The sequence below is a fragment of the Pristiophorus japonicus genome, chromosome 23 (assembly GCF_044704955.1).
Source record: "Pristiophorus japonicus isolate sPriJap1 chromosome 23, sPriJap1.hap1, whole genome shotgun sequence".
In the NCBI taxonomy this organism is placed as follows: domain Eukaryota; kingdom Metazoa; phylum Chordata; class Chondrichthyes; family Pristiophoridae; genus Pristiophorus; species Pristiophorus japonicus.
This window is the reverse complement of record NC_091999.1, coordinates 57,213,848-57,226,071: the sequence shown is the minus strand read 5'-3', so window position 1 is coordinate 57,226,071 and position 12,224 is coordinate 57,213,848. Positions and strand designations below refer to the sequence as shown.

Genomic DNA, 12,224 nt, shown 5'->3' with positions numbered 1-12,224 from the left:
TGAGAATCGTCGTCGGCAGGTTTTGAACCTGAGCGCCGAAAACCCAAAGGATTTCAAGCCAATCGCATTAACCACTCGACCACAACTACTGCAGCTCCAGCACTTTAAATGTTACTCAGAAAAAACTCAGTCATCCATCTCTGTGCAGCAGACGGCCACAGAATCCTGAAAAAGTCTCTGTTTGCAAAAAATCTGGAAGAGGCAATCACCTCTGGCTGTATTTTTACTGTTCTATATTGTTCTGGAACTTTCTAATGTGAATCTATACCAAGAAACAGAAGTAAAATTAGACATTTTGAAAAAACTGCTTTTCCGTCGGGGAATTGAACCCGGTTCTATTGCTTAACAGGGGAGCAAAATCACGACTCTCCGGACGAAGGTACGGGCGATGTCAGAGCAGTAATCGAGCTGTGAACAGAAGTCGACAGACACATTGAGAGACAGAGACAAGCCGACAAACAGGGAGAGATAAACAGCGATAGAGGGACAACGATAGACAGAAAGGGTGAGACCGAAAAGTCAGGCAGACTCTGAGAAAAAGACTCAAACACCTACATATACAGAGATGTGTGTGTGTGATCAATAAAGAGAGAGAGGGAAAGAGTGAAAGAAAGACAGTGATAAAGACAGTGACAAGGAGAGAGACAGATAGAGAGAGAACGACAGGTCAAGAGAGAGACAAAGATATAATCAGAAAATGATGGAAATACTCAGCAGGTTAGAGACAGGAACTACCAGCGACAGGCAAAGAGAGACAGATAGGCAGAAACATAGACAGACAGAGATGATGGGAAAGAGTGAGACAGTCAGACAGAGAGATTCAGAGAATCCCATTCGAAAAGAACTGGACACCGTGAGAAAGTGACAGACACATTGAGAACCAGAGACAAACAGGGAAACGGGGACAGACAGACAGCGAGATAGAGACAAAGAGAGACAGAAAGTTTGAGACTGAAAGGGAGGATCAGACTGAATGAGAAAAAGACTCAAACACATACATACACAGATATGTATTTGCGTGCTCCATAAAGAGAGGGAGGCAAATAGTGATGGAATGACAGAGAAAAGGACAGGGACAAAGAGAGAGACAAAGAGGGCGACAGATAGAGAGAAAGACAGATAGAGAGAGAGACATAGAGACAAAAACAGAACATAATGGAAATATTTATCAGGTTAGAGACAGGGATTAAGAGAGACAGGCAAAGACATGGACAGACAGAGATAATGGGACAGAGATAGGCAGTCAGAATGAGAGTCTGAGAGAATCACATTGCAACAGAACGAGACACCGTGAGAAAGAGACAGATTGAGAGACGGACAAACAGAGAAACAGGGACAGAGAGAGTGTGTCAGAGAGAGGCAGACTGAGAGAGATAAAGACTCAAACACATTCACAGCTCACTAAAGAGAGAGAGAGACAGAGACCGAGTAACACAGATACATTTCACAATTTCATTTCATTGTCGGCTCAGAATGTCACATCGTTGCAGAAAATTGGAGATTCAGCAGATGAAAATCGGGTATCACTCGGCAGGATGGGAAAAATCTCTGTTTAATTAAGGAATCACCAGGAGTGGGGTTTGAACCCACGCGAGTATACAACCCATTACATCTTAAATGCAACGCCTTTACAACTCGGCCATCCTGGTCCTGATCCTGTCAATGGTTGGACTCTGCCTCTGTGAGAATCTGGGCTTCAGCTCCACCCCCACAGCGACACACTGACACAGAGGATTTCAGGGAACATTTACGAACATTTTGCGCAATATTGACATGGGCGCAACTCTCCTATTCTTTTTCGACGAAGGCTCTGGGAACTTTCACATCCACCCGAGGGTGCAAATGGAGCTTCAATTTAAAATTTCAGCTGATGGTCAACAGCTTCAACAATGCAAAATTCCCCAAATACTGCATTTGAGTGTCATCCAAGATGATGTGTTCAAGTCTCAGGAGTGGGACTTACACACACAACCTCCTGATTCAGTCGAGAATGGAGCCACTGAACCAAAACCCATACCAAAGCTCACAACCGTATTATTTTCCCCAAGTGTTTTAAAAGTTCCAGGACATACCAAATTCATGGTGATGATTTCCACAGACAGTTGCACATACACAGATACATACATACAGATAGACATACACAGACACGCGCACACACAATTAAAAAAAATCTACATGCATCATCATAGAAACATGGAAATTAGTTGCAGGAATATACCATTCGGCCCTTCGAGCCTGCACCACCATTCAATAAGATCATGGCTCATCATTCAACCTCAGTACCCCTTTCCTGCTTTCCCTCCATACCACTTCATCTCTTTAGCCATAAGGGCCATATCTAACTCCCTTTTGAATATATCTAATGAACTTCCTCAACGACTTTCTGCGGTAGAAAATTTCACAGGTAAACCACTCTCTGAGTGAAGAAGTTTCTTCTCATCTCGGTCATAAATAGCTTACCCCTTATTTTTAGATTGTAATCCTTGGTCTCAAACTCACCAGCAATGAGAACATTCTTCCAGCCTCCAATCTCGTCAGAATTTTATATGTTTCTGTGAGATCCCCTTTCATTCTTCTAAACTCCAGTGGATACCAGCCCAGTTAAGCCAGTCTCTCCTCATATGTCAATCCTGCCATCCCGGGAATCATGCTGGTGAACCTTCGCTGTGCTCCCTCAATAGCAAGGACGTCCTTCCTCAGATTTGGGGACCAAAACTGAACACAATATTCCAGGTGTGACCTCACCAAGACCCTGTACAACTGTAGTAATATCTTCTTGCTCCCATACTCAAATCCCCTAGCTATGAATCCGAACATGCCATTTGTTTTCTTCACCGCCTGCTGCAACTACATGCCAACTTTCAATGACTGATGTACCATGACACTCAGATCAAGATATACACAGGTTGCCTTAGACAAATAGATGGATAGACAGGCAGGGTCACTGAGGATACTTTGGCTGGTTTTTGCGTTTTTCTATCCGCATGTATCGTGAATACTGCAGATTAATGAAAGAAAGAAAACAGCGGCAGCATCGAAAGATGTGGGACGTTGCTCCATCTATCTCAGAATCAGTTTTGCAGTAACGTGGTGAAATTGTGAAACAAAATGAAATATGCTGAGAAACATAGTCGGCAGGATTCAAAACTGCGCAGAGAAAACCGATGGATTTTTTGTCTATTGTCTTACCCACTCGGCCACGACTACTAGCTCGCTGCATCATTAAATGTTACTCAGAAAAAACTCAGTCATCCATCTCTGTGCAGCAAACGGCCACAGAATCCGGAAAAAGTCTCCGTTTGCTAAAAATTTGGAAGAGGCAACTTCCTCTTCCTGTATTTTTACTGTTCTATTTTGCTCTGGAACTTTTTAATATGAATCAACACCAAGAAACAAATATAATTCTGCATTTTGTAAATGCTGCCACCGCGTCGGGAAGTAGAACCACGGTCTCCAGCGGAACAGGCGGGGATACTCACCACTATACAAACGAGCATGAATTCTATCAGAGCAGGAGGCGAGCTGTGAATGGAACTGGACACGATGAGAAGACGACAGACACATTGCGAGACAGAGACAAACCGACAAACAGGGAGAGACTGACAGTGAGATAGAAACAATGAGAGACAGAAAATGTGAGACTGAGAAGGAGAGGCAGACTGAGTGAGAAAAAGACTCAAACACACACATATGCAGAGATGTGTGTGTGTGATCTATAAAGAGAGAGGGAAAGAGTGAGAGAAAGAGAGCAATAAAGACAGTGACAAAGAGGGAGAGAGCGACAGATAGAGAGTGTCAAAGATAGAAACACTAATGCTGGAAATACTCAGCAGGTTAGAGACAGGAACTAACAGAGGCAGGCAAAGACATGGACAGACAGAAATGATGCCAAAGAGAGAGTCAGTCTTACAAAGAGTCTAAGAGAATCCCGTTGGAACAGAACTGGACGCCGTGGGAAAGAGACAGAGACACAGGAACAGACAGAGTGAGTCAAACTGGAGTGAAAAACACGCAAACACAAACACATCTCTCTAAAGAAAGAGAGAGGCAGAGACCGAGCGACACCGATACATTTCACAATTTCATTTCATTATCGGCTCAGAGTGTCACAAAGTTGCACATTCAACAGATAAAAATCGGGTATCACTGATGAGAATGGGAGGAAATCCGTGTTAAATTAAAGAAGTATCAGGAGTCAGGTACGAGAACACGCGGGAAACATCCCATTTAATTTTAAGGCCAATGCCTTAACCACTCGGCCACCCTGGTCCTGTCAGAATATGGATTCTGTCTCTGTGAGAAACTGGGCTTCAACCCCACCCCCACAGACACACATACATGGAGGCTTTCAGTGAGCATTTACGAACATTTTTAGTAATATTGACACGGGGGAAACTCTCCTATTCTTTTTCGAGTGAAGCTCTGGGACCTTTCACACACACCCGATAGTGCAGACTCAACTTCAATTTAACATTTCATCCGAAAGTCAACAGCTTCAACATTGCAAAATTCCCCAAGTGCGGCACTTGAGTTTTAGCCAAGATGATATGCTCAAGTCTCAGGAGTGCGACTTGAACACACAAACTCCTGATTCAGTCGAGAATGCTGCCACTGAATCAAAGTCGATACAAACTTCCACAACCGTCTTATTTTCCCCAAGTCTTTTTTATAATTTCCAGGACATACCAAATTCATGGTGATGATTTCCACAGACAGTTGCACATACACAGAGATATATATACAGATCGACAGACACAGAGACACACCCACAAAAATAACCAAAAATTTACACGCACCAACGGACCTACACAGATGCCTTCAACATATAAAGGGATAGACAGGCTGACTCACTGTCGCAACTTTGACTGATTTTTATGTTTTCCTATCCGTATGTATCGTAAATATTGCAGATTAATAAAAATGAGAAAAACATGTCAGTGTTGAAAGATGTGGGACGTTATACCATCTATCTCAGGATCAGTTTTGCAAAGTTCTGGTTAAACTGTGAAATGGAATGAAAAAATGCCGAGAATCGTAGTGGACAGGCTTCAAAACTACGCAGGGAAAACCCAATTGATTTTTAATCCATCGTCTTAACCACTCGGCCACTTTGAATGCGACTCTGTCTTCTTAAACGTTACTCAGAAAAAACTCAGTCATCCATCTCTGTGCAGCAGACGGCCAAAGAATCCTGTAAAAGTCTCCGTTTACTAAAAATCTGGAAGAGGCAATCTCCTCCACGTGTATTTTTCCAGTTGGACATTGCTCTGGAACTTTTTAATATGAATCTCGACCAAGAAACAGTAGTAAAATTCTACATTTTGAAACACCTGACTTCTAGTCGGGGAATTGAAACCCGGTCTCCCGCGTGACAGGCGGGGATACTCACCACTATACTAACGAGAAACTTACAGGTAGCAGCTCTGTCAGAGCAGGGATCGAGATGTGAACAGAACTGGACACCATGAGAAGTCGACAGACACATTGAGAGACAGAGACAAACCGACAAGCAGGGAGAGACAGACAGCGAGTTAGAGACAACAAGAGTCAGAAAAAGTAAGACTGAGAAGGAGAGGCAGACTTCGTGAGAAAAAGACTCAAACGCATACATATACAGAGATGTGTGTTTGTGTGATCTATTAAGAGAGAGAGGGTCAGAGTGAGAGAAAGAAAATGATAAAGACAGTGACAAGGAGAGGAACAGACAGAGAGAGAGAGATAGAGACTAAAACAGAAAATGATGGAAATACTTATCAGGTTAAAGGCTGGACTAACAGAGACAGGCAAAGACATGGACACACCGAAATGTTGGGAAAGAGGGAGCCAGTCAGAGAAAGAGTCTGAGAGAATACCATTGGAACAGGCGTGGGCACCGTGAGAAAGAGACAGATTGAGAGACAGAGACAAACAGAGAAACAGGGACAGACAGAGTGAGTCAGAATGAGAGAGAGACAAAGGATCAAGCATCCAAACCTATCTGAAGAGAGAGAGAGAGGCAGAGACCGAGCGACACAGATACATTTCACAATTTCATTGCATTATCGGTTCAGAGTGTCACATAGTTACAGAAAATTGCTGATTCAACGGATGAAAATCCGGTATCACTGATCAGAATGGGAGGACATACGCGTTAAATTGAAGAGATAACATGAGTGGGGTATGAACCCACGCGGGAAAAAACCCCATTGAATTTTAAGGCCAACACCTTAACCACTCGGCTATCCTGTTTCTGTGCGAACCTGGATTCTGTCTCTGTGAGAAACTGGGCTTCAACCCCAACCCCACATACACAAAACAGACATATCAGCTTTCAGTGAGCATTTACGAACATTTTTAGTAATATTGACACGGGGGCAACTCTATTATTCTTTTTCGAATAATGCTCTGGGACCTTTGATATCCACCCGAGGGTACAGACGGAGCTTCACTTTAACATTTCATCCGAAAGTGAAAGATTCAACAATGCAAAATTCCTCAAGTGGTGCACTAGAGTGTTTGCCAAGATTATATGCTCAAGTCTCAGGAGTGCGGCTTGAACACACAAACTCCAGATTCAGTCGAGAATGCTGCCACTGAATCAAAGCCGATACAAAAGATCAAACCGTATTATTTTCCCTAAGTCTTTTTTATAAGTTCCACGACATGCCAAATTCATGGTGATGATTTGCACAGACAGTTGCACATACACAGAGACATATATAGAGATAGACAGACAAAGAGACACACACACACACATAACTAAAAATTTACACGAACCAACGGGCATGCACAGATGCCTTAGACATCTCGAGGGATAGACAGGCTGAATCACTGTCGCAACTTTGACTGATTTTTCCATTTTCTTATCCGGAAGTATCGCGAATATTGCAGGTTAATAAAAATGAGAAAAAAATGTCAGTGTTGAAAGGTGTGGGACGTTATTCCATCTATTTCAGGATCAGTTTGGCAGAGAACCGGTTAAATTGTGAAATGGATTGATAAATGCTAAGAATCGTAGTCGGCAGGATTCGAACCTGCGCGGGATAACCCAATGGATTTTTAGTCCATCGCCTTAACCACTCGGCCACGACTACTGTGTCGCAGCTTTTTTAAACATTGCTCAGAAAAAACTCAGTCATCCATCTCTGTGCAGCAGACGGCCAAAGACGCCTGAAAAATTCTCCGTTTGCTAAAAATCTGGACGAGGAAATCTCCTCTCCCTGTATTTTTACAGTTCGATATTGCTCTGGAACTTTTTAATATGAATCTCTTCCAAGAAACAGAAGTAAAATTCTACAATTTGAAACAACTGCCTCTTCGTCGGGGAATTAAACCCCGGTCTGCCGCGTGACAGGCGGGGATAGTCACCACTGTACTAACGAGGAACTGACGTGTACCAATTCTGTCAGAGCAGGAATCGAGCCACTGTGAACAGAACTGGACACCATTAGAAGTCGACAGACACATTGAGAGACAGAGACAAACCGACAAACAGGGAGAGACAGACAGCGAGATAGAGACAACGAGAGACAGAAAGTGTGAGACTGAGAAGGAGAGGCAGACTGATTGAGAAAAAGACTCAAACATATACATATACAGATATGTGTGTGTGTGATCTATTAAGAGAGAGAGGGAAAGAGTGATAGAAAGACAATGATAAAGAACGTGACTAGGAGACAGATGGAGAGAGAGCGATGGAGACTAAAACAGAAAATGATGGAAATACTTCTCAGCTTACAGGCAGGGACTCACAGAGACAGGCAAAGACATGGACAGACCAAAATGATGAGAAAGAGAGAGCCAGTCAGACAAAGAGTCTGAGAGAATCCAATTGGAACAGACGTGGCACCGTGCGAAAGAGACAGATTGAGAGACAGAGACAAGCAGAGAAACAGGGACAGACAGAGTGAGTCAGACTGAGAGAGACAAAGACTCAAACATACAAACACATACACAACTCTCTGAAGAGAGAGAGAGAGACAGAAACCGAGCGACGCAGATACATTTCACAATTTCACTTCATTATCGTTTCAGAGTGTCACATTGTTACAGAAAATTGCTGATTCAACCGATGAAAATCCGGTCTCACTGATCAGAATGGGAGGAAATCCGTGTTAAATTAAAGAGATACCAGGAGTGGGGTACGAACCCACGCGGGAAAAAACTATTAAGATTCAAGGCCAACGCCTCAACCACTCGGCTATCCTGGTCCTGTGCGAACCTGCATTCTGTCTCTGTGAGAATCTGGGCTTCAACCCCAACCCCACATACAAACACATGCACATCGGCTTTCAGTGAGCATTTACGAACATTTTTAGTCATATTGAGACGGGGGCAACTCTCCTATTCTTTTTCAAGTCATGCACTGGGAACTTTCATATCCACCCGTGAGTGCAGACGGAGCTTCAATTTAACATTTCATCCGAAAGTCAACAGCTTCAACATTGCAAAATTCCCCAAGTTCTGCACTTGAGTGTCAGCCAAGATGATAATGCTCAAGTCTCAGAAGTGCGACTTGAACACACAAACTCCCGATTCAGTCGAGAATGCTGCCACTGAACCAAAGCTGATACAAAAGTTCACAACCTTATTTTTTCCCCCAAGTCTGTTTTATAAGTTCCAGGACATAGCAAATTCATGGTGATGATTTCCACAGACAGTTGCACATACACAGAGACTTATATAGAGATAAACAGAAACAGAGACACGCACACACATTACCAAAAATTTGCACGCAGCAACGGGCATGCACAGATGCCTTCGTCATCTCGAGGGATAGAAAGGCTGAATCACTGTCGCAACTTTGACTGATGTTTGCGATTTTTGAAACGGATGTATCGTGAATATTGCAGATTAATAAAAATGAGAAAAAAATGTCAGTGTTGAAAGGTGTGGGACGTTATTCCATCTATCTCAGGATCAGTTTGGCAGAGAACCGGTTAAATTGTGAAATGGAATGAAAAATGCTGAGAATCGTAGTCGGCAGGATTCGAACATGCGCGGGATAACCCAATGGATATCGAGTCCATCGCCTTAACCACTCGGCCACGACTACTGTGTCGCTGCCGTTTTAAACGTTACTCAGAAAAAACTCAGTCATCCATCTCTGTGCAGCAGACGGCCAAAGACGCCTGAAAAATTCGCCGTTTTCTAAAAATCTGGACGAGGCAATCTCCTCTACCTGTATTTTTACAGTTCGATATTGCTCTGGAACTTTTTAATATGAATCTCTTCCAAGAAACAGAAGTAAAATTCTACATTTTGAAACAACTGCCTCCCCGTCGGGGAATTAAATCACCGGTCTCCCGCGTGACAGGCAGGGATACTCACCACGATACTAACGAGGAACTGACGTGTATCAGCTCTGTCAGAGCAGGAATCGAGCCACTGTGAACAGAACTGGACACCAGGAGAAGTCGACAGACACATTGAGAGACAGAGACAAACCGACAAACAGGGAGAGACAGACAGCGAGATAGAGACAACGAGAGACAGAAAGTGTGAGACTGAGAAGGAGATGCAGACTGAGTGATAAAAAGACTCAAACATATACATATACAGAGATGTGTGTGTGTGATCTATTAAGAGAGAGGTAAAGAGTGATAGAAAGACAATGATAAAGAAAGTGACAAGGAGACAGATGGAGAGAGAGCGATAGAGACCAAAACAGAAAATTATGGAAATACTTCTCAGCTTACAGGCAGGGACTAACAGAGACAGGCAAAGACATGGACAGACCGAAATGATGAGAAAGAGAGAGCCAGTCAGACAAAGAGTCTGAGAGAATCCCATTGGAACAGACGTGGCACCGTGAGAAAGATACAGATTCAGAGACAGAGACAAACAGAGAAACAGGGACAGACAGAGTGAGTCAGACTGAGAGAGATAAAGACTCAAACATACAAACACATACACAACTCTCTGAAGAGAGAGAGAGAGGTAGAGACCGAGCGACGCAGATACATTTCACAATTTCATTTCATTATCGGTTCAGAGTGTCACATTGTTACAGAAAATTGCTGATTCAACCGATGAAAATCCGGTCTCACTGATCAGAATGGGAGGTAATCCGTGTTAAATTAAAGAGATACCAGGAGTGGGGTACGAACCCAAGGGGGTAAAAAACCATTAAAATTCAAGGCCAACGCCTCAACCACTCGGCTATCCTGGCCCTGTGAGAATCTGCATTCTTTCTCTGTGAGAATCTGGGCTTCAACCCCAACCCCACATACAAACACAGACACATCGGCTTTCAGTGAGTATTTACGAACATTTTTAGTTGTATTGAGACGGGGGCAACTCTCCTCTTCTTTTTCCAGTAATGCACTGGGAACTTTCATATCCACCCGAGGGTGCAGTCGGAGCTTCAATTTGACATTTCATCCGAAAGTCAACAGCTTCAACATTGCAAAATTCCCCAAGTGCTGCACTTGAGTGTTTGCCAAGATGATAATGCTCAAGTCTCAGAAGTGCGACTTGAACACACAAACTGCCGATTCAGTCGAGAATGCTGCCACTGAACCAAAGACGATACAAAAGTTCACAACCTTATTATTTCCCCCAAGTCTGTTTTATAAGTTGCAGGACACACCAAATTCATGGTGATGATTTCCACAGACAGTTGCACATACACAGAGACTTATATAGAGATAGACATACAGAGAGACACACACACACATAACCAAAAATTTGCACGTACCAACGGGCATGCACAGATGCTTTCATCAGCTCGAGGGATAGACAGGCTGAATCACTGTCGCAACTTTGACTGATGTTTGCGATTTTTGAAACGGATGTATCGTGAATATTGCAGATTAATAAAAATGAGAAAAAAATGTCAGTGTTGAAAGGTGTGGGACGTTATTCCATCTATCTCAGGATCAGTTTGGCAGAGAACCGGTTAAATTGTGAAATGGAAAGAAAAATGCTGAGAATCGTAGTCGACAGGATTCGAACATACGCAGGATAACCCAATGGATTTCTAGTCCATCGCCTTACCCACTCGGCCACGACTACTGCGTCGCTGCTCTTTTTAAACATTACTCAGAAAAAACTCAGTCATCCATCTCTGTGCAGCGGACGACCAAAGACTCCTGAAAAGTTCTCCGTTTGCTAAAAATCTGGACGAGGCAATCTCCTCTACCTGTATTTTTACAGTTCGATATTGCTCTGGAACTTTTTAATATGAATCTCTCAAAAGGAACAGAAGTAAAATTCTACAATTTGAAACAACTGCCTCCCCGTCGGGGAATTGAATCCCGGTCTCCTGCGTGACAGGCGGGGATACACACCACTATACTAACGAGGAACTGACGTGCACCACTACTGTCAGAGCAGGAATCGAGCCACTGTGAACGGAACTGAACACCATGAGAAGTCGACAGACACATTGAGAGACAGAGACAAACCGACAAATAGGGAGAGGCAGACAGCGAGATCGAGACAACGAGAGACAGAAAGTGTGAGACTGAGAAGGAGAGGCAGACTGAGTGAGAAAAAGACTCAAACATATACATAGACAGACATGTGTGTGTGTGATCTATTAAGAGAGAGGGAAAGAGTGATAGAAAGACAATGATAAAGAAAGTGACAAGGAGACAGATGGAGAGAGAGCGACAGAGATCAAAACAGAAAATGATGGAAATACTTCTCAGCTTACAGGCAGGGACGAACAGAGACAGGCAAAGACATGGACAGACCGAAATGATGGAAAAGAGAGAGCCAGTCAGACAAATAGTCTGAGAAAATCCCATTGGAACAAACGTAGCACCGTGAGAAAGAGACAGATTGAGAGACAGAGACAAACAGAGAAACAGGGACAGACAGAGTGAGTCAGACTGAGAGAGACAAAGACTCAAACATACAAACACATACACAACACTCTGAAGAGAGAGAGAGAGAGGTAGAGACCGAGCAACGCAGATACATTTCACAATTTAATTTCATTATCGGTTCAGAGTATCACATTGTTACAGAAAATTGCTGATTCAACCGATGAAAATCCGGTCTCACTGATCAGAATGGGAGGAAATCCGTGTTAAATTAAAGAGATACCAGGAGTGGGGTACGAACCCACGCGGGAAAAAAACATTAAAATCCAAGGCCAACTCCTCAACCACTCGGCTATCTTGGTCCTGTGAGAATTTGAATTCTGTCTTTGTGAGAATCTGGGCTTCAACCCCAACCCCACATACAAACACATACACATCGCTTTCAGTGAGCATTTAGGAACATTATATTCATAT

At 43.3% G+C, this 12,224-nt stretch overlaps 4 non-coding genes across 4 annotated transcripts; all 4 read right to left on the bottom strand.

Annotated features, from left to right (window-relative positions):
• Positions 1–1,565: 1,565 nt before the first annotated feature.
• trnal-uaa (transfer RNA leucine (anticodon UAA)) lies at positions 1,566–1,649 on the bottom strand. The gene has a single exon. It is a non-coding gene; the product is annotated as a tRNA-Leu (tRNA).
• A 4,495-nt stretch (positions 1,650–6,144) lies between these two features.
• On the bottom strand, positions 6,145–6,228 carry trnal-uaa (transfer RNA leucine (anticodon UAA)). The gene has a single exon. It is a non-coding gene; the product is annotated as a tRNA-Leu (tRNA).
• Positions 6,229–6,992: 764 nt separating this feature from the next.
• trnaf-aaa (transfer RNA phenylalanine (anticodon AAA)) lies at positions 6,993–7,073 on the bottom strand. The gene has a single exon. It is a non-coding gene; the product is annotated as a tRNA-Phe (tRNA).
• A 1,880-nt stretch (positions 7,074–8,953) lies between these two features.
• On the bottom strand, positions 8,954–9,034 carry trnas-cga (transfer RNA serine (anticodon CGA)). Its single transcript has one exon. It is a non-coding gene; the product is annotated as a tRNA-Ser (tRNA).
• Between the last annotated feature and the right edge of the window lie 3,190 nt (positions 9,035–12,224).